Source organism: Callospermophilus lateralis, chromosome 2, assembly GCF_048772815.1.
Source record: "Callospermophilus lateralis isolate mCalLat2 chromosome 2, mCalLat2.hap1, whole genome shotgun sequence".
Taxonomy (NCBI): domain Eukaryota; kingdom Metazoa; phylum Chordata; class Mammalia; order Rodentia; family Sciuridae; genus Callospermophilus; species Callospermophilus lateralis.
The window spans coordinates 199,988,979-200,012,507 of record NC_135306.1 but is presented as its reverse complement, the minus strand read 5'-3'; the positions used below and the strand labels follow the sequence as shown (position 1 = coordinate 200,012,507).

The window sequence follows — 23,529 nt, the reverse complement described above, 5'->3', positions numbered from 1 at the left end:
TTTGAAATTGCCAATCTGAGACGTTCTTAAAGTTCTGTGGAATATTGATAACAAATGGTAAATAACAGGTTAACATGGACCCTGTAGGCAAGAACCACTGGTTTTGGAGATATGAACTCTGATTCTGTGACGTAACTCCGGGTAAGTCAACTGTGACTCTGCATCCCAGTTTCTCCGCCCCTTATGTTCTCAGAATGAATGAAATCAGAGGCTCTCTAAGATCATTCCAGCTATAGAGTTCAATAATGTGTGAGGACTACATTTTATTAGTGAAGAAACATTTTGAACTTCACTTTTCATATTAGAATAACTTGAGGTTTATTTTACTATTTGTGAAACAATATTTATTTCTCCTGGAAATGCCTGTTAGTCACCAAGAGGATGTACTCCAATACCAAAGCTTAAACAATTAAAAAGTATGCTTATCCAAGAAATATGAGGACTCGGACTATAGAACTAATGAACACAATCCATGATATCATTAATATTTTGAGCTTCTTCTATTTTTCCACAGTTATTGTTATGGTTTGGATATGAAGTATCCCTCTCCACACCCCCTGAAAAATTCCCATGTTAATGTAGGAAGTTTCAGAGATGAGAAGGTTGGATTGTGAGAGCTGAAACCTAATCAGTCCATCCTAGTGGGCTGCCAACGGTGGTGACTGTAGGGAAGTGAGACATGGCTGGAGGAGGTGGGTCACAAGGGGTGTGGCCTGGAAGGGTACATTTCCTATGGTCCCCAATGTACTTAAACAGTACAGTGACAGACTCTCATTTGAATTTCTAGATTCCTATGGGGGAGACAAGGAAAGATTTGGAAATGCAAAATAATAAAATAAGGTATGCAATATTTATATCAACAAAAAAATCTAAGGAAAATTATTAAATACGTCAAAAGGACTAATTTCTAATGATGAGGTATTGTCAAGAATCTTTATGACCAAACAACATGATATACAAACCAAAAACCTTCACAGGAATATACGAAACTAGCAAAAACGACAATAGTCATTTTTAATAAATACCTTGTAGGTTTTGAGAACTGTAAATAAAAACATATGATTTAAATTATAAAATGCTTGAGCAGAACCAAATTAATGGAAACATTCCTTTTACACATACATGGTACATTGGGAATAATTGATCACATATTCATCTCAAAGAAAATCTCATTAAATTTAAAAACAGCAGTCTAGATCACATTTAATGATCAATTGTAATAAAGCTGTACATAGATAATACACTGTGTCATATATAACAAACTAGAATAAATTATATATAAAAAAAGATGGGGATTGTGGACTGGGGCTGTAGCTCAGGGGCAGAGCACTTGCTTAGCATGTGTGAGGCATTGGGTTCGGTCCCTGGAACCACATAAAAATAAACAAATAAAGGTATTGTCCATCTACAACTAAAAAAAAAGATCATACAAATATTTGTTGCCATGATAAATAGAAATTCATACTCAATGAAAATTTAGATTTTTGAACTGTTAATAACAAGATTAAAATTCTAGCATTCACATATCAGAGAGAATATTCGACCTTTGTTTGTTTGGATTAGCTAATTTCACTGAGCATGATAGACTCCAGATCCATTCATTTACAAGGAAATGTCATAAATCATTTTTTTAAAAGCTGAGTAATATTCCGAAGAATAAATGCAATTTTAAAAAGATCAAAAATCTATAGTGAATACAAAATGTATAGCTAATACATTTTGTTCATATTGAAACAAAAATACAAAACACTCTAATTCACTTAACTTAAAATTTGAAGAATTTGTACAGAGAAAGATGTGCTTTCTAAAATTAAGAAGCCTAAATGGAAACTTGACTGAAATGACATATTTCTGGTTGTGTTACCGCTGTTGACCGGTGACGAGTTCTTGCTTCCCCAATGTTGAAGAATAACACCAAAGAAGCACGCCGAGGCAAGGTCAGAGTAGAAATTAGAAGTTTATTAAAGGACAGCAGAAAAGACTTCTCCCGGAGGAAGAAGGGGACCCAAGAGGTGGAATCCATGGAAGTGCGGTTGTTTCCCCTTTTTATAGTTTTGGTGGTGGAATGTAGGTTGGAGGCCCGAGGGGTGGGACACAGGTGGGCTTAATTATCACCTTTTGGGATGGGATTATCACTTCTCTGGGATGGGCTATCTCCAAATCTGTTGGGGCTGTTTCCAGGGCTCCATTAACATTCCTTTGGGATGGACTTTGGCCTAGGGCCTTTTCAGGACTTCACTGACATTCCATGAGTTGTCCTACGTTTCCTGGAATCATTCTCAGCATGGCCTCCATTTTAGATCTCACTCGATATTAGACCCGATTTACCTAACTACACTGACTACCTGACTTTAAATCTGGCTTCATTCCCCCCTCTAATTTGGGAACTCCTTACTGCTGTAAGGAAGCGGGGTGAAGAAGATCTTTCTGGCTTCTTCAGGCTGAAAAGGGACGGTGTGGGGCAAGCAGTTTGGAGTCCCCCTTTAAAAACTGGGTCTATGGAGTGGTCCATGATAGAAGTCTGATTGAGAAGTAATAGACTGGAAGGCCATTTGAGTGATGGGTGGTCTATAAGAGAAACAAGAATTCATTAGTACTGGAACCAGATTGATGCAGCAATAAATCCCATAGCACAGGAATATGCCAATGAGTATGATGGCAAAGACAAAGACTAACAATGTTTCCCACCAGGAAGTACCAAGAACCAGGAGCTAAGATATTGTTTTCATGACAAAGTTGCTAAGGACATGGCTTCTATCTGAGCATGTAAATCTTTAAGGATATTTGTCACATTGCCAGAAATGTCAGGGGTGTAAACACAACATTTAACTTTTAGGATTACAGATGTCCTTTTCCTTAAGATATAGTTTAATAATTTAATGTCATCTGGTCTTGTAAAATCCTTTTACTAGTATGACCTGTGTCTAATAGAGAAATCTTTAATTCTGTTACTTAGGGCTGGATAACCATACTAGCAAACACTAAGCCTACCTGTGTAGGTTAGAAATAAAGGCCTTAAACTAAAAACTACTCTGGCAGTTCCTTTTGATAGTTATCAGGCATTCCTGTCGGAGAATCTCTTTTGCAGCCTCCAGTTTACTTATTTTTGGAGGTTACATTTAACTATTATTATCATTTAAAATGCCCAGGAATAGCTGTGTTTTGGCTTTGACTGTCTTTGCTAAGTGTTTAAGATGAAGCAAGTCAAACTGACTTTTGTTTCTATCTATTGTTAAGAGTCAGCTGAGTTTCCCTGAGAGTCCTCGGGGAATTTACAGCAGCTTCTCAGTTCCGCTAGTGCCATTTGTGCTAGGATGGGTCCAGGCCTTGCTTGACCATGTGGCTTCCCTCGGAAGCATCAGGGATGTCTCCCTTTTTTGATGACCCTCCTCTTCACAGCAAATGCACCGATTGGCTTTCTGTCCTCCACTGGTCTCATTAATCTCCCTGATTGGGAGGTTATGTGGCCCAGAGTTGCAAAGCTCTTTGGAGAAGTCCCCTATTCCCTGATTCAGACTGACTCAGAGGGCAAGAGCCAAATATTGGTTTTCTTGGCCCTTTTAATTTAACTAATTTTAAAACTTAATCTTAAACATCTAGCAAATAAATTTCAACAGCCTTATATTAAGAGTACTGGGCTTTAATGTCTATCTCTCTATCCTATAGGTGATAACTCCTTATCTTAAATTAACCCAGGTTGTGAGTTCTTAAATCAGTACCTCTGCAAAACATTAACAGGCAATCTTTAAGCCATTTTAAAAACTACAAGATAAAATTATCAAGAGTAAAAACATATTTAGTTCATGTAATAGCTACCTTGAATTTTGGTGGAGTTATACATTATAATCCCCTGTTTGAGATCCTAGTAATCTTGACAAAAACCAACTTTTGGACACAACTTTAAAAGTACTGAAATCTAGCCTACTTCTTTCATAGTCACTTTCACATGTAGTGAGATGGGACATAGAGCCTTATCTCAAGTAAGGCGGGGCTCTTCATAGCTCTTAAATACTATAGTTCTGAAACTGATCTTTGCTTTTTAAACATCATTTTACAAAGCCTACATAAATTGTTGTGAACTTGAGCAAACACAACATAATATCACATCTAAAACATGAATTAAAGAAAGGCTGAAAGCTTTTAACCTTTTGTAGAAAAGTAGCAAAGTACTTTTGTGTTTTGCAATAAAACCTTTACATAGATTAGGCTCTCATTAACTTAAAAATACATTTAAATTGTATCTCAGTGTAAAAAGTAACATGGAACTTTACATAACTTATTGATAACAAGTCCAGTTATAGAACACAAATGATATAAATAAATTTCCAACATGTTTTTCTTTTAAGCCTAAAATTACCATGCAATTTTAGAATACCAGCTTGATATAATGCTCCTTCTAAAGCTTCTACCTTACAGACTTGTATACCTGGAAGATATGAACACCATTAACAGCACCAATTACATTGATGTTTTTATATTAACCAAGTTTAGCTTTTAAAGAAATAACATAGCACAATTCTCTAAAACAACAGCACTTGTTTAACCAGCTGTTTAATTTCTTTAAGATTACTTGCTCAAAAACTTAGACCTTCTTTATATCCCTTACTTAAACCCTCTTAATTACTTAATCATATAGACTCTTATGCAGAAACACACTTTCCCTCTATTAAATCCATATCTAGAACCTTTTAGTTTCTCTTTTTAATCTGTTAACCTCCTTCTGTTCACATTTTGAAACAATTCTTGTAAATTTTTTAATTTAAGCAGATTATTTCATAGACATCAAGATTTTATTAGGTTTTATTTTTGACCACCTAGAAAAACTTATAAGCTTAATTTTAAAGACATCTTTTCTTTCATCTATTTACCATATTTAAATTGAGCCATTTGAATCATGTGAATCAAAGATATTTGGATCCATTTTTAAAATTTTTCATGAGCGCTCCTCATCTGTCAATTGTCATATCATTGCATGATATATGGACATACACACATACAGACATACTGACATACAACACGTAACGCAAATGTAACACATAACACAATAATAAAGGCCTTGTAGCTTTCTCAGGTGAAATCTCATTGCAATATTTAAAAAAAACTCCAGATGATCAAAAATAGAACTTATCAGAAAAACATTAACTTGTCTGTAGGATCAAAATCATGAGCTCAAAAAAAAAAAAAAAAAAAATACAGAATCTAAGAAAAAAGCAAAAGTCCTAGAAAAAATTGACCGGCCAGTAATTAGTAAATGCCATACAATTTACTCTTTGGTTTAATCTAGTTTTAGTTCCCATAAAGACACTTTCACTCTTTTTTTTTTTCTTGGGCCTCAGATCTGTCTTCTACTGAGCTCCAGGCTTCTTCTATTTGCATATCAACTTAAGTCCTGGCTGAGGTCTGGAAGGAACTGGGAAAACTGGAATTCTGAGCCGAAACCTCATGCCTAAGGCATTTTAACCGTAAGTCACAATTTTCAGGTTTGGATGTTGAAAATTATGATGCAAGTTTAAGATATAATTCACAAAATTTTATATCTTTACATCTTTCTACACTAGAAAAACTTGCTCACATAAAACTGAAAATAGGATCTTACTTAATAATATAAAGCTACCATCAGAAGAGATCCTTTCAGGATCATTAAGCCACTTTCTTTGTTCTTAAATTCCTAAAGTAGTATTAAGTTACATTAAATCGCCTGAAAAAATTTTAAAAAGAACCATACTACCATGTATATCCAAAATTAAGCTTTAAAAATTACCAAGACTGTTGTTATTTAATCACTTTTTTTTCTTAAATCTTACACACTGAGAGGAACAGATACCAAATCATAATTTACTATCCTTGCCCAAATTAATGCACTGGTACACCTAGTGAAATCTTTTCAGGCTACCCAGTTCAAAATTGATGAAAAAATAAAACTGAATGATTGGGAGTTACTTGCTATCTTGGAAGTAGAGTTCTTTTAATTTTTTATCCTAAGTATTTAAGTTCTCTGGCATGAATTATCTGAAATCACAAACTAAACAATTACTTAACCCCAACTTTTAACTGCAAGATTATGCAATGCTTCAAACTCATTTAGGTACCAGATTGTTACAATAAAAAATTATCTTTTAGATACACATTTAGCCAAGATCATCCCCAAGAAACAATCTATAATAACCTTTAAAACAGACCAGATAAGAAAAAATCTCTTCAGGTTTTGAACTTCCATTTAATTATGACTCCTATCAGTGGCACCTTAGATTTCCCATGAGTGGACCAGATGTTTTCACACAGGGGCAACTATAGGTGTAAAATCAAGGGTCTCGGTGTGACCGACTTTACTGCATTCAGGGAGTAATCCTTACAGTGCAGGGAAGGAATGAGGAATTTACCCAAAGCGAAAATGGCTCTGGCAGCTGCTGGGAGTCCCTCAGTCTCCCCTTTTACTTATAGGATTAACTCCTTTGGTTAGGTCCAATCCAGGCAATCTGGCATATCTCCTAACTTTCCAGTAGTCAGTTTTTATCTGCCTTAGGTCTTGAAGGGGGAAGGAGGTATGTACTTTGATCGGCCCAAATTTTTCTCTTGATTCTTTTTCCTCAGTGAGTCCAAGATTTTTTTCTCTTCATGGCAGATATCATAGCTAAGTCTACTTTACACTGTTGGCATAATTTAGGATTTTCCCTTAGAGCAAAGAAAATCTGAACATACAGCACCTCACATCATTTCCTTTTTTGTAAATTTTATCAAACTGTAAAATTGTATTAAAATTGATATTTCCCTCTGGTGGCCAGGTTTCTCCATCAGAGAGTTTGTATTGAGGCCAAGCCAAGAAAATGAGGTGCTTTTTCTTGAGCGTCTGAGGGTCAAATCTATCCCAATTTTTCAATACACAGGCTAGTGGTGCACCTGGCGTATTGGAGAGAGAGAAGCTCCCATCTGAGTGAGAAGAAAACAGGACTCAGGTGCCCACACCGCACCGGAGAAAACTGTTCTCATTAGGGACGTCTCCCTAAGCTTGAGCTTCCTAAACGGTCCAGAAAACCCGTCTCTCACCTTGCATTGCCAAGGGGTTTCTGGTCCCCTTTAGCAAAGTGCTAGGGTCTCAGTTTGCCCTGTGCCAGAGACCCTGGGAGGATTCAGACTTAAGAGCATTACTGCATCCTCCCGGCCACTAAAAACCCATTGCAAAAAGAGAAACATGCTCTCTTTTGTTGCCTTTGCTCTGTAGACTAAAGGAGCCGCCTAAGTGTTAAGGGATATAAGGTAGCAGATTACCGGAGGAGTTGATTCTAAAAATGCCTCTCTAGTAGCTTGAAGAACACAGCTCATTTTAAACATTGAGCGGTAAAACAGACTATTGAAAGTTACCTATGCACCTTAGGGAACCTGGGCAGATTTTACTAATTATCTCATGCTTTCTCAGTCCTACAACCTGAATTGCTAACATTTCTGACCTGTGAAGGAAGGGGAGCATCCAGGAGGAATGGATGCGGGGTTGGGAGTGTTGCGTAGCCCATACGGAGGCAAATGTGATTGGGGCTTTCCCTCAGTGCCATTCATCTACCGACCACCCTAGATACCCCTGAGGGCTGTCGGGAGGGGGCTCAAGAGAAAGGAAACTTAGGAATACGTCTGAGAGTAGCCCAGACCGGAATTCCGCAGTTGTTCCAAACTCCTTCCCCCACCTCCACGCATCCGAGGCAGATCGGGATTCGGGACACTGTGTACTTACGCCAATTGCTCTCCGGGCCCAGACAGAAAAGTTAGAAGCGGCTTTGGCAGAACCCAACATGCCTGCTCTGTATTGAACAGGTGATTGAGAGCTGCCTAGGCCGGGAAACCTCTCACCCGAGTCTTGAAGAGTGGCGGCTGCACTAATTGCATTTAAGTAGCCGTCGGGGGGCCCACCTCACCCTCCAGAAAGAAAAAGAAGGATGCACCTCAGACAGACATGGGGTGCGTGCACTTACCTCAGTGTAGAATCTCCGTCTGGGACCTCTAATATGTTACCGCTGTTGACCGGTGACGAGTTCTTGCTTCCCCAATGTTGAAGAATAACACCAAAGAAGCACGCCAAGGCAAGGTCAGAGTAGAAATTAGAAGTTTATTAAAGGACAGCAGAAAAGACTTCTCCCGGAGGAAGAAGGGGACCCAAGAGGTGGAATCCGTGGAAGTGCGGTTGTTTCCCCTTTTTATAGTTTTGGTGATGGAATGTAGGTTGGAGGCCCGAGGGGTGGGACACAGGTGGGCTTTATTATCACCCTTTGGGATGGAATTATCACTTCTCTGGGATGGGCTATCTCCAAATCTGTTGGGGCTGTTTCCTGGGCTCCATTAACATTCCTTTGGGATGGACTTTGGCCTAGGGCCTTTCCGGAACTTCATTAACATTCCATGAGTTGTTCTGCGTTTCCTGGAATCATTCCCAGCATGGCCTCCATTTTAGATCTCACTCGATATTAGACCTGATTTACCTAACTACACTGACTACCTGACTTTAAATCTGGCTTCAGTTGTCAGTTATTCCACAGTTTATTTTAAATGTAATTTACTTTCAACAAAATCCCTTTTGGAACTTGACTTAATGGTTTTATGCTCATATCCAATGAATATGAATAGCCTAAAGCACTTTAAGAAAGAAATGTTGACGTAAGTAATGTGCTATCAGAAATTAACATTAACGTGAAGCACACAGGAAACAGCAGAAGTCATGTGTTACTGGTGCTGAAATAGCCTGAATGATAAGAAAATGAGAATAGAAAGTCCAGACAGCAGCCATGGCACAGTATATGGAAAATGTGAACAGAGAGCTCCTGAATATAGTCTGCATTCATATGCAAATATACATAATCAGATACATATATGTAAGCAGAGGTCCCATGATCATTTATTCAGTTAGCACTGTGTGTGTGTGTGTGTGTGTGTGTGTATTTTACATCTATACTACTTATACTATACACCAGAAGATGACAGATGAAAAGAATCATAAAATGTTAATTTTTCAACAAAGAGATCTGTTTTCTAGTTGTAATTTCAGAGTTGAAAGCAATTTCTAAACATAAAAAAAAATGTGCTTAATGGCTAGGAATTTCAATAGTTTTAAATTCACATAAAATCTAATAAACAATTCAAAAGGCAAAGCCAAATTATAACAAGGGACAAAAATTTTAAACAAGCGATAAGAGAAAGAAAGGCAAAAATTAGATATGTAATCAAAAGCTCAGTCCTTGTCCCAGATGCCAATCCAATAAGGAGGACATGGTTTTGGAAAAAAGGAAAACGAAGGTTTATTGCTTTGCTAGCAAAAGAGAAACACAAAGGACTCCTGTCCCAAAGGCAGTGATTCTTGCCATCAGGAGGGGCAGGAGTTGAAGTTTAAAGGAACTCTTCAAGGGTTATATTCCAGGTGTGCTCTGGTAGGGGGTACCAGGGTGCCCAGATGGCTTGTTAGGATCCACTTGTTAATTTGGGAGATGCTTACTTCCCAGATTCTCAGCAGGCCTCTCCTTCCTACAGTGGGTGTGTTCAAGGGCAATTAACTAGGGGAAGAAAAAGATAACACTGTCTCCCTAATCTTGCTAGGGACGGGGATAGGGGAGGAGAGAGAGAGAGAGAAAAGAAAAAAACCTTTTAAAAAATAAGCCTCAGAGCAAGGAGGGTTATATTCAGAAGGTAAAGGGATGTGTGTGTGTGTGAGAGAGAGAGAGAGAGAGAGAGAGAGAGATAAAGTACATAATCTATAAAGTACTGTTATAGATAGATACATAGATAGATAAGAGTACATGATCATACATTTTCAACAAAAGAAATAGAAATGTGTATGCATTTATTAATAAAAATGCTTCCAAAACCAAATTATTTATAAAAGAAAATAAATGAAAAAAATGATGCACCTTAAAATGCAAAAGTGGGTTGTTGGTAGAGAAAAGTCCCAGGAAGAGTCTAGACGTAGAAGTTCTAGAACAGAGGAAGCTGGGACAGGAGATACAACATTGGAACTTTTGCAAAATGAGCACAAAGAAGTTAGAGTCCACATTCCCAGGAAGACTCAGTGAGAATCGATAGAAGATAGAAATATGGCAGTTTTTTAATTTGTTTTCTTGGCAGCCTGGGAAGAAATGAATTTGAGTCAAATTCTGAAAGCCTGGGTTGGGGGTGGGGGAATGAGGCCCATCCAGATTGCTTTCCCTGGTGGACTCTCAGGAGGACCATGGAATGTTCTGTCTGTCCATTGGCTCTCACCTGGGGTTCTCCTTTTCGAAGGAAACCCCATGAACTGGAGGTACTTGGCCCAGATGGCACAAAGGTACTTTGGAGGCACAAAGGTACTTCAGACTCACATATCCAGATGTGGCCCAACCTCCTGCCATGAAACACCAGAGCCAAGCTTCTCAACCTGCTGGGGAGAGATGATCTAGCTAATGTCCCTTCCATTAGACTCTGAAGCCCATCTCTATGCTGAAGATTGTTCAAGAATCTCGGAATAAAAAGTGAGTCGACCTTATCTCCCTGACTCTCTGAGTAGCTAAGTGTCTCCTGCAGTTTTCTGAGCAGGGAGCAAAGAGTCTACTACCCCAGGTTCATCTGGCCTTGCTCTTGACCTGAACATACCTATCTCCTGACATGAACGTATCTTTTCCAAAAATAGTTTTATGGGCATAGAGTATGCCCTGTTAATATTTAAGAAACTTGATATAGTTCCTGGTATAGATGTTCCAGCTGGATTATGGGAGTGCAGGAATGATCCAGACTAGCTATATCTTAGAAGGATCTATAAAATAGGTTAGGTTGCCAGTCTAATTGTCTAAAATCTACTCTTGTTTTCAGGCATATTTACCCTGATTTAGATTTTTGTTCAGTTATTTTTTAAGTTCAGATGCTCTCTCCTTATCTTTAGCTCCTGAAAATGTTTTCTCCTTTATTAATAACTACTTTCTTATTTCTTATGGGTCAGTTGCTGGCCTGGCACAGGCTGTGGGCTAGTCTTATGTATTTATTTAGTTAATAACTATTCAGTAGCAATAAGTAGCAATAAGTCATAGACCTTATGCTAATTTCTAGGGAATCATTGATGTAACAGTTGGTTCTCAAGGTCCTTATCCCTCATAGGATTTGTGTCTGGGGAGATAGAGAGGAGAAAAAGGAAACGATGTCATGTGCCTCTTGTAATGTAGTTATGAGAACTATGAAAAAAAAATAAGAGACAGGCTATGAAATCACAAAAAGAGGAATATCAACCACAATGTATGACAGCTGGGAACAGTGTCGCTAAGGGACAGATCTTTGCTGGGATCCAGGAAAAGTAGGTCACTCAGGTGGTGGTTTTCACACGAGTGTGTGGACTTTAAGTCAATGGCCAGAATTTCCAAAATGAATTATTCATTTTGCTTGCTATAACATTTGAAAGTGATTTTAAAGGAAAGAGAGAAGAAATTCAGGGAATCATTGTTTCAATTGCAAACATCTGTGTCATTTCATCCAAAAGGGAGGGATGAATCAGAAATGAGAAGGTATCGGGTAGCTATAAAGAAAGATGTGGGGGATGGGAGGAGAGTTAAGGTGAACTAAGGAGAGAGGGGAGCCAAGTGAAAACTCCATTTCTTCTTCTTCCCAGAACGATGAGGACAGAAGAGTTTCTTCAAGTAGAAGAATGACAGAGGCCCTTTGATCCCAAATCTATAGGGCTATCTTAGGAGATAGTGCAAACTGTGTGTGTTTTGTTCAGGTTTCTATACATCAATGGTGACAAAAAAAAAAAAATGGTGGTAGGTAACAGAAATGGCCATGTCTTCCATTCTCACCTGTTGAGAGCCACAGCTGAAGGGGCCCCAGCAAACTTCCAGACTGCCAGCTGATGATTGGCTCACAGCGGCCCCAGCAACATCTAGCTGATTGGCTCCTCTGCGGTGATGCTCATTGGGCTGTTTCCCTGCCCTTTCAGGTCACGGAGCTGCTCATTGGGGGACTTTTTTGGCTCCGCCCATGCGACCCAGCCAATTGGCCTCAAGAGCAGGAGGATTGTGGGAGGTGGAGAGGCTGGTGGTTGGGAGAGTGGCTTGTGGGAAGGTGGTGGTGGCAGTTGGGCTCTGAGGGTTTTTTCCTGAGGAGCTGTTTTGTTTGTCGTGTGTGGTTCTAAAAATAAAGTTAGTTTCTTTTGACAAGTGGCTCCTGAATTGTGCCCAGCCAGACTGCGGCACTCTCCCGCATGCTTGTGGTTCCATTGGATGCAGTGTTTCCATCAATAGGTGGGCATCTTTTTCCCCTCCCCTGGAATGTGCCTAGCCCTGTCACCTGCTCTAGACCACAGAATGCAGCAGAGATGACGGTATGGGTCAGGCTTGCTCTGAGGTGTCTCCAAGAGCTCTGTGTTACTGCAGGAATATTCAGAGGCAAAACAATTAGATTATGAGATCTATAACCTAATCAGTCCATCCCATCTTGAATGAATTGATGAGATAGTGACTGCAGTCAGGCAGGGCATGGCTGGAGGAGGTGGGTCACTGGGAGTGTGCCCTGGAAGGGTTCACTTCCCTCTGGCCTCTTTCTTTCTCTGGTCCCTTCCCCTTTTTCTGCTTCTGGGCTGCCATGAAGGCAGCAGCTGCTCTCCCCCATGCCCTTCTGCCATGAAGTTCTGATTTATCTTGGGCCCAGAGCAATGGATTCAGTTGACCATGTACTAAACCTCTGGAACCGTGAGCCAAGATAAACTTTTTTTCCCTCTCTTTCTTATTGGCAAAATAGTGTACTGTGCTGAATATGCTAAGTTCAAGTCTAAGCCTTAAGAAGTCTGGTCTACTTCTCAGAAACTGCTCAGCTACCTTGTGAAGAATCCTGAGTTCATGTGATAGAAGACGTTATTCAAGTTGGCCAGTTTCCACATCTATCTCTCAGATAGAGGAGAGCCAGGCCAAACTCAGAAGAGCTGCCTACCTTACCCACGCTTCACCCCCAATTTTTCCTTCTCTGCCTGAGTACGCAGCAACATCACAATGACCAGTTTACTCTAAAGACCACTGAGAGAGTGCAGAAATTCACTCCATTCCTCTAAGTCATATGAATGTGAAGTGGAAACCGTTTTAGGAGGCCAAGGTTGAGCTTCCTGACAAAACCTACTGACAGAACATTGGTAGAGTTGCCGAATCATTTACCAGGTGGTTTCCCACTCCTGCATCCTGTGAGCCTCACGGGAACCTAGAAGGAATGGCTATCAAGTGTTTTGGATCCCATTTTCTATATGGTTAGACACATAGTGGGATTAATTGACATACCTTGGGTGGTGTAAGTGGACAATGGTGAAGCCATTCTCAGAATTCCTGTTTCAAACCTATCCTACCACTTTCTTTCTCTTCTTGCCTTTCATTACTTTTCAACCAAGTATGATTTCTTTGCAAAATTTCAAAGAGATTAATAATTAGCACATTCTATCCCAGTTATCAAAAGAGTAAAAAATATTGACATTGAGGATATCTTTTACAACATATTTAATAAGTAATCTGTGGACACTTGGAAACAAATGAATGGCATGAGACAAATATAAGGTGTTCTTTAACATAAGTCACTTAAAAATAAAAGGAATTATTGTACACAGAGAAGTACTTGAAACAATGAATTAATCTTCTGTAATGGTGGAAATAGTAAGTGTACAGGAAGATTTCCTACACAGAGCTTGCCTTGGTTTCAGCCAAAGAGTTTTAGTTACAGCTAGAGTAAGATGTTTGAGAGTAAGATGGAGAAGTGAGGGTTCAAATATAGCTCAGCCGTGTGGATTGTATCTGGCAAAAATTCCACACAGGAAGTATTTATATTAAACTATATGAAGTTATGGGTTTGAATCTTCAGTTGCTAAGTTAAGTTCTTTTCATCAAAAACTTAACTGCTGATCTAATTTGCAAAGAATCCAAAAGTGGGAAGTGTAATGATAGAATCAGATTAGAAAAAAAAAAAAGAAAGATAGAAAGAAATAATGACTCCAAAGAGATGGTACAATGAGAATTGACCTGCAGATCCAATTCAATCTGATAAAACTAAAGTTCCAAACTTAGGTTTAAAAGCCAGCTTACCTGCACAAACATGGGGTGGGACTATAATTCAACTTAACAGAGGTGAATGTGAAAAAAAAGTCCTGGGGTTCTTTCCTTGTTAATTGAAATGGTGGAGAAAGAAGAAAAGGGCACTCCAAGAAATCTACCTTCACCTCCGCAACAATGTTTCTTGTTCTTGTCTAAATAGTGGAATCATTTGAGAAAACTAAAATGTCCTAATGCATGGGACCCATCATCAGATATTCTGATTTAATTAATCCAGATTATGACTGGGGAGTCAAAATACATTCAATTAATTTGTTAATTAATTAAATTTTATTGGTTCTTTTTAGTTGTACATGACAGTAGAGTCCACGTGGGTAAAACTATACATGCATGGAACATATGTGATTCTAATTAGGGGCCCATTCTTGTGGATGTTACATAGGTCCCAGCTGATTCTACCTTGTATTCAGACTTGCCAGTCCCTGCCCTAAAGCCATAGATATTAAACTTGACTGTTCCTCAGACTCACTTTCAAGGGCTTATTAAAACATGGATTGTAGCCCCAGAGTTTCTGACACAATAGATAGAGGGTAGGTCCCAGTATTTCAACCATTCTGGGTGATACCAATGCTACTAGCGTGGGGACCACACTTTGCGAACCACTGCTCTAGATGAACCTGGATCCTCCCAATACAACGAAAGACTTTGGATTCTACTATCAGTAATGAGTCATGAGGCACAGGGCCTGCCCCTGCACCTGCCTTCTCTTCTGAGCAGGCTTTATGCCAAAAACTTTGGCATTGTCTTTATAACTTCATATTTGTTGCCAATGGGTGGGGCCCGGTTGCACAATAGGCTACTGAAGTTACACCCTTTACCGTTAGGACAGGGAAGAGGTTGTGATGTCATGAGGCAGCTTCACATTGCTAGAGGAGGTAACAATCTCAGTTCAGAACCTAGCTTGAAGTCATAAATCCTCGGGGACAAGTTGTCCCAGAAATGCAAGTCAGATGTTTTCCCAGCAAGAATAAAAAGGGTGGCATGTCTTTGGGAATAAATTAGGATAGAGGAACAATGGACACAGGAATCCATCCATGAGCCATCATCGAACTGAGCAATGTTGCAGCATAAGTGGTCTCAGGCACTCCCAGTGGGAACCAACTGGTTGGAGAATGCCTGATTCACGTGGCGCCCTGCCCTAGCTCCTTGCCCTAGCTCCCACTCCTACCGCTCCTACCTTGGGCTCTTTCTCTTGTTAGACAAATACACCTCTGGTTGGTTTAACCCATCACTGCCCCTGTTCTGAAAAATATATTTCTAGGCTTTCGTGTTTATTTCGTGGCACGACTTTCATAGTTTTTATTTTGCAGCCCGCCCGTCCCTCCGATTGAAACCCCTTCCCTTGCCCCCACAGGAAGTGAGCAAAGAAATGGAAATATCAAACCCTGGCTTCAGGGGGTTTCTCCTGGCGCTCATACCATGACCTGTGCAGCATCAGGGACAAACATATGAAAAGAGTGCATGGCCTTCATGCGCCCAGAAAGATGAGCACATCTTTAGCAGATATTATTAGGTAGATTGAGAGGTGTTTGTAAAGAGAACTGAGATCGATAAGCACATGGAGACAGAACCTACTGTTTGCTCAGCACTCCTGACTGTTGTCATCTACTAGGGTTTTAAGATATTCTTGACCCACCTGCAAACTGCTGGCAGGGTGCTCTCTCTGGCACATCCCCTGAACTACCCTTTATGTCCCATCCTTTCGTGCCCTTTTAGTGTCTTTGGTGATGCTCATTATGTTAAGTTTATTCAATCTGGTAGAGACATGAGTGGAAGAATGCATCTGGGCTTGGAACCAGAAAATCTAAACCCAAATCCTGGTTCCTGCACTTGTTGGAATTTTTAACCAGGCTCCTGAGGTTGGGCAATGCCTCAGATGGCCCTGGTTTGCCCTTGTGTGAATGCATGATAAACCAGATGGACTCAACCATGCACACATCAGCTTCTTTTCCATGCTAGAGGCAAGGGTAAAGTCATAGAGATGCTCACACTGAGAAGCTGGTTAAGTAAATACACACACACACACACACACACACACACACACACACATGAGTCACAGTTCTCCTAATAGAAAGGTACTTTGACTGTACCAGAGAAATGTGACATATATGGTATAAATATAGAGGATTAGAGACAGGGGAACTTGGAGATTGTTGTACATAGTTTCCTATTTTTGAAATAGGAAGACCACAAGAGGGAGCCAGTGGGCAAAAAAAAATTGGTTCTCAGAATTCTCTCCTAAACCCAGTGCCTTCAGGGAGCTTATCAAGAGAAGCTGTCCTAATGTACCTCTAGCATTGGGTACGAGATCTGGGCTGCATGTCATTTCTACTCCATATCATTTGGGGATATAGAAGATAAATTAACTCATCCCTCTGAGCCTTGGTTTTTTTTTTTTAGCTAAGATATTATTAGGTATATTGAAAGGTGTTTGTAAAGATAATTGAGATTGATAAGAGCATGAAGACAGAACCTACAGAATGGGAGAAAGTCTTTGCCACCTGCACCTCAGATAGAGTGTTAATTTCCAGGATATACAAAGAACTCAAAAAGCTTAACACCCAAAACAAAACAAAATAATCCGATTAATAAATGGGCAAAGGAGCTGAACAGAACCTTCTCAAAAAAAGAGACAGGAATGATCAATAAATATATGAAAAAAATGTTTCACATCTCTAGCAATTAGAGAAATGCAAATCAAAACTACTCTAAGATTTCATCTCACTCCAGTCAGAACGGAAGCTATCAAGAATACAAACAATCAACAAGTGTTGTCGAGGATGTGGGGGAAAAGGTGCGCTCATCCATTGCTGGTAGGACTGCAAATTGGTGAAGCCAATATGGAAAGTAGTATGGAGTTTCTTTGGAAAACTTGGAATGGAACCACCATTTGACCCAGCCTTCCCACTTCTTGGTTTATACCCAAAGGACTTAAAAACAGCATACTACAGGGTCACAGCCATATCAATGTTTATAGCAGCAGCACAATTCACAATAGCTAAATTGTAGAACCAACTCAGATGCCCTTCGGTAGATGAATGGATATAGGGAAACTTTGGTATATATACACAATGGAACATTACTCAGCATTAAAAGAGAATAAAATCATGGCATTTGCAGGTAAATAGATGGAGCTGGAGAATATATGATAAGTGAAAAAGCCAATCCCAAAAAACCAAAGGCCGAATGTTTTCTTTGATATGAGGATGCTGACTCATAATGGGGAATGGCGGGCGGGGGGAGCATGGGAGGAATAGAGGAAGGGTAAAGGGAGGGAGGGTAAGGGAGGGGGTAGGAATGATGGTGGAATGAGTTAGACATCATTACCCTAAGTACACGTATAAAGACACAAAGGGTGTCAAAATACTTTGTGTACAATCGGTGACTTGAAAAATTGTGCTCTATATGTGTAATATGAAATGAATTGCATTCTGCCATCATGTATAACAAATTAGAATAAATAATTTAATTTTTAAAAAACTACACTGAGATTTCATCTCAGTCCAATCAGAATGGCAATTATAAGAATACAAGTAACAACAAATGTTGGTGAGGATATGGGGGAAAGGGGATGCTCATACACTGTTGGTGGGACTGCAAACTGGTGCAACCCTTTTGGAGAGCAGTATGGATATTCCTCAAAAAAACTAGGACTGGAACCATCATTTGCCTAATTATCCCACTCCTTGGTACATATCCAAAGCATGTAAAATCAGCATACTATCATTACACAGCTATGTCAATGTTTATAGCAGCTCAATTCACAATGAATAGATAAATAAATTATGGTATATACACACACTGGAATATTACTCAGCTATAAAGAAGAATGAATTTATGACATTTGCCAGTAAATGGATGGATCTGGAGACTATCATGCTAAGTGAAATAAGCCAGTCCCCAAAACCAAAGGTTGAATGTTTTCACTGTTGGAAACTAAACCACAATAAAGGGAAAAGGGAAGAAGAGAAGTTGAGTAGATAAGACAAAGGGGAACAAAAGGAAGGGAGGGGATAGGAATAGGGAAGATAGTAGAATAATTTGAACATAATTTTCCTATGAACACTTATAAAAAAACCTAAGTGAATCCCACCATCATGCCCACCCACAAGAATGGAGTCCTAATTAGAATAACATATATGTCATGGCTCTATAATTTTATCAAAATGAATTTTACTGTCATGTGTAACTAAGAAGAACCAAAAGTAAAAGTAGAAGAGATAACTGAGATTGAATATTAAAAGCTTGACATGAAGTTGATTTTTAAGCTGATATGTATTTATGATGATAGAATTATATAATACTTTAAGAGTGTTGTGTGTGTGTGTGTGTGTGTCTGTGCCTTGCACCACCACCCCACTCTGTATTCTAGAAATTGAAGAAGAGTCTGTTGGACTTCATCTGTCATGTACTCTTGTCTTTTCTCCTTTCTCCAATTTTATTCCTGTTCTGAAAGATCTGAGCACATATAGGATGAAGGAGAATATGGAGAGAGAGGGAGAAAAAGAATTCATCTGCAAAGTTCACCTGATCCCATATGTTCCTTATCCTGAAACATAAAGCAACAGAACAAGACTCAAATATGGGAGGAATTTTAGAGTTAACAGATCAAAAATAATCATAATGAATATTCTAGGGCCAGAAAAAATGGATAATATAAACAGAGAGATGGTATGTCTAAAGCAGAATTGATGGAAGTTCTAGAATGCTTTTCAGTGCTGTTGATTGGACACAGCTGAGTAGATGGTCAGTGAGCTTAAGAACCTGTCAGTAGCAACTTCTCCAACTGAAAAGCCAAGAGCAAAAATGAATGAAATTTAAAAAAAAAAAAAAAAAAGGAAAACTGTCCCCTAAAACCGTGGGACAACTGCCAAAGCTGTAGCACACATTTTTGTCATTTTTCCATCACTGTGACCAAAATACCTGACAAGAACAACTTAGAAGAGGAAAAGTTTTTTTGGGCTCATGGTTTCAGAGGTTCAGTCCATCGTCAGCTGACTCTGTGTCTCTGGGCCTGAGGTGCAGTAGAACATCATGGTGGCAGGGGATGGTGGAAGTAAGAGGCTCAACTCATGACGGCCAGGAAGCAGAGAAACAGAGCAAGGAAAGAGACAGGGAAAAATACAAGCCCTAAGGGAATGTCCCCAATGACATACTTCTTCCAGCCACACCCACCAGCCTACAGTTACCACTCAGTAATTGATTCAAATTATTGATGCAGCAAATGGATTAATCCACTGATTAGATCGCAGTTCCTCTAATCTAATCCTTTCACTCTGAACATCCTGTATTGCAGCGTGACCATTTGGGGGACATCACATATCCAAGCCATAGCACACATATAATGGAAATACTATGAAAGACTCTAAGATAGAAAGGAATGCAAGACATATTTGAAGTTTAAATAACGATGGTGATCTTTCCAAAGTCTGTAATAGATACCAAACCACAGATGTAGGAAACTTAAAGACTTCTATGAATAATAAATATCAAAATATTCACACCTAGGCTTATCAGGTTCAAACTGCAGAAAACCAAAGACCAAGAGAAAATCTTAAAAACAAACCAACCAGCCACACAGAAGGGGGTGAAAAAGCTGAGCTTATTTATAGAGGAAAAGGAAGAAAGTTACATTGGGCTTTTCTTCATAAATTATCCAGCAAGAAGAAAGTTGAATTAAATATTCAAAATGTGGAAGGATAAAGGCTCAGCACTATCCACTCTTATCTTGTTACAGGAGACACTGCTGAGCCTTGGGATTCTTCTGCATGTGCTGCTGTACTACAGACAGTTCAACGCAAACTCTCCCAGGGTAACAGTGTCAGCATGTTCCATGGAGCCCAGTGTATCTCTAGGGTTGGGCTTTGTGGACTGATCTCCTTGTGCTGGCAAAAACAGTCATGATATGTAACAGTCATGGGATGCCCATGGCAGGTGGTATTGATGGGAAGGGAGGTGGGTCTCAACTGAGCTGGTTCATGTTGACAGTGAGAACATCACATGGGGAGAGTCCACCAGGTGTGGAATCACTGGAGATCAGACTGGCTGGTCATTAGAACTTACCTCTTTCAATTTGTCACTTAGAGGATGAAGAAAACCCCCGAAGTCCCACTCTAATCATATTGAGTGTAGAGGCTGAGCTGAAGTTAAAACTTGGGTCGTCTCATTCTCAGTAAATGTACCTGATTGTCTTCAGGCTCCTTGCTCCCCAGACAGTGTTCATGGCAAAGAGTTCTTACTAAAGTGATGAGGGTTCCAGCTTCTGTTTGTCCTGATATCCCACGTTGCCATTGACCATTGTGCTCCTTCTTAGAGCTTAATCTTACTACCCTTTTCTTAGGAAGCAGAGAGAGAACTATGATGTTGTTGAATCAAGGTCCATTGGACTTTCAAAATGTTTAGAAAAAATTTTATTTCATCTACTAATTTGCTAAGGCAAATGATACTGAATGACTACTGAAAAATAATATTCGTTCCTCACTATTGAACATGCTATAGGAATCTTGGAATGGCTTATGATTCTTTATTCAGAATTTGGAGAAAATGATACTGTGAAAAATTTTATATTAAGTAAACTGAAATTAGACTTGAAGAACTGCTAGGATTTTATTTATCCTTTTGTGGAAGCTATTTTCCTGCCCCAAAGTCACAAGATCAAATTCAATGTACCATAAACATGACTTTATACCTCAATAAAATGGAAGTGTTCAGAGAATATTTGCCAGAAACAGTTGGTGATGGTTATTGTCAGTGAAACTCAATGTTCAAAATAAGTGAAATTAGCAACATGAAATCGTAGGGCTTTGAAATGCCTGTGAACCACAAAGAAAGCATTTCTTGTATTTTAACATGTATAAGAACCAGTGTCTGGGGTTAGGGGTTTAGGACTGTAAGAGTGCTTTCTTAAGAATCATGTTTTTCTTAGCTATGTTTTTCCAGGACCATCTTGTTTTGTGTTAGGTAGGAGATAGCGATGGGGAAGGGACCACACTTTAAGGTTCTCAGTTCCACCCCAAACCCTTATAACACTCAACCTTAAACCCCTTCCTGTGGGAGGAAACTGGGCCATCTTGTAATCACAAGTGAGAAAGCTAGACCACCACCTGGGAAATTCAAGCATGTGAAGGGAAAACCTTCAGTCTTGGGGGTGCGCAATAGTCCAAGGGACTGACGCAAAGTTAACTTGTTGCTATTTAACATATCATTGGCATTGTAATTTGCTTCCATGTGTTATGGAAAAAGATACTTATGCGTGGGCAGTAGGAAAGAAATTGTATAAAATTCAATTGTTAATCAAGGTGCCAACCAACCCAGATCCACCCCAGGCAGAAGGGAGAGAACTAGCGTCATACTAGGTGAAATAAGTCAATCCCCAACAACCAAAGCCCAGATGTTTCCTCTGTTAAGAGACTGATGATTTATACTGGGGGGTGGGAGGTAGGAAAGAAGGAAGGAACTTTGGATTGTGCATAGGGGCATGAGGGGAGGGGTGGGGCTGTGGGGGTGGGAAGGATGGTGGAATGAGACAGACATTATTACCCTATATACATGTATGATTACACTACTGGTGTGACTCTATACCACGTACAGCCAGAGAAATGAGAAGTTGTGCTCCATGGGTGTACAATGTGTCAAAATGCATTCTACTGTCAAAAAAAATAAATAAGATTAAACTCCCCCCCCCCCCCGACAACTACAACAGATTTCAACAGCAGACTGGATCAAGCAAAATTTTAAACTTTGTAAACTTGAAAACTTCTTGGAAAATTAGTCATAAGGGGGAAAAGAGTGGGGAGAAGCATAAAAAAATGTGAAGAAAATCTAAGGTACTGATGGGATACCATTAACAAATTTTCACATTATGGGAGTTTCAGCAGGAGAAGAGACAGAAAGGGATAGAAAGTTCTTAGTCCTCCTTTGATATCAAAGCTCAAAGGTACTTATGCCATTAATGTAGATAGTAGATATGAGATCTGTATAAACAGATCTGTATAAACTTATAAAGCTATGAGAGATTCTAATTCGAGTTGGCAAAATGTAAATTGGATTTAAAGTACTGTATTAAAAAAAAAAACAAAACATTTAACAAAATTCAGTGCATCTGGGGGACAACTAAAATAAATGAACATTTTGAGGAGTCAACATTAAAAAGAATATAAAACACAGAATTATAATTCTACAAATTGTTTTATTTTGTTCTTTTCATACTAAGAATGTTATCTTTTTCAGAGAACAACAGCTAGATAGTCAAACTCATGCTTAAGCCTTGTGCATATTTGATCAGATATGTCATAGGCTACTATGGCAACAGTAGCCTATAAACTCTCTTATATTAAATATGAACATTTACTGATTTTAAGTCACATTCCATTAATCTTCCTCATTAAGGACTGCATGGGTTTGTTTTAAATATTCTAAACACCTGTAATAAACTATAAAATTTTTAAGAGTAGAGACACTCTGGTTAATGATCAAACTGGTGTGGCCAGAGGAAAAGCAAGTGTTATTGAATATGAATGCAATCCTTACTAACACAAAATTGAACTATTTTCTCAATTAAAGCTAGTCCTTGTATAAAGACTCATTTTTTCCACACCACAGTGAAAGGAACTTGAGTAATTCACCAATTTTGTTTTCTACTATGTGCCTTAAAAGATACCCTACTAATAACTGATATCAGACACAACAGAATGACATTTGCACAGAATGTAACATTGTAGACATAGTACTGAGGTTGATTATAACAGATTATGAAACTCTGTGTATCAAATGGTTGTATCTTAGTTATTTATACAGAACATTGGTCCAATAGCATAAAAATAGAGAACACCTTTTGGAAATGTCTCTCATTCCTTGTTCAGAGATAAAAGGGTTAACCATTCTTGCCATTATTTTCTGCAGATAAGTCCTTGTTCATACTGAAGTCTGATGGCAATTGAATTCTGGCATTTTTCCAAGCTACTGTATGAAAAGGATGCTGAAGGCCATCGCTACACAGAATACTGAAACATAAGGACTCTTTCATTCACCAATTCTGGCATACTTCCAAAGTATTCCCAATAGTCCAGTTTTATTTCTGTCCAGGAGGCTGGATGCCAAGGACCATCAAGCACAAGTGCATATAAGCAGCAAGATTACAGTCAACACACTCTGAAAATTGAAAATGGCAGACATAGTGAGGCCATCAATGCCCCAGCCACGTCACCCTTCCAGGCCCAGGGCGGAAGAGCAAGACCAAGTTCTTTCTTTTACTCCAGTTTCTTCTTTGACTTTGAAAGGTGTTGTATTAATTATTGCTATGCCGCCAACTTGTTCTAATTAGGGGGTGAGCACTGCAAATTGAACCCAGGGCACTCTAACACTGAGCTACACTCACACTTCTTTTTTTTTTTTCTTTTGGAGACAGTATTGTTAAATAGCTGAGGCTGTCCTCAAACTTGTTATCTTCCTG

At 39.2% G+C, this 23,529-nt stretch overlaps 1 pseudogene; it reads right to left on the bottom strand.

Annotated features, from left to right (window-relative positions):
• Window positions 1-23,036: 23,036 nt before the first annotated feature.
• Window positions 23,037-23,252, bottom strand: LOC143391888 (protein kish-A pseudogene; annotated as a pseudogene).
• Between the last annotated feature and the right edge of the window lie 277 nt (window positions 23,253-23,529).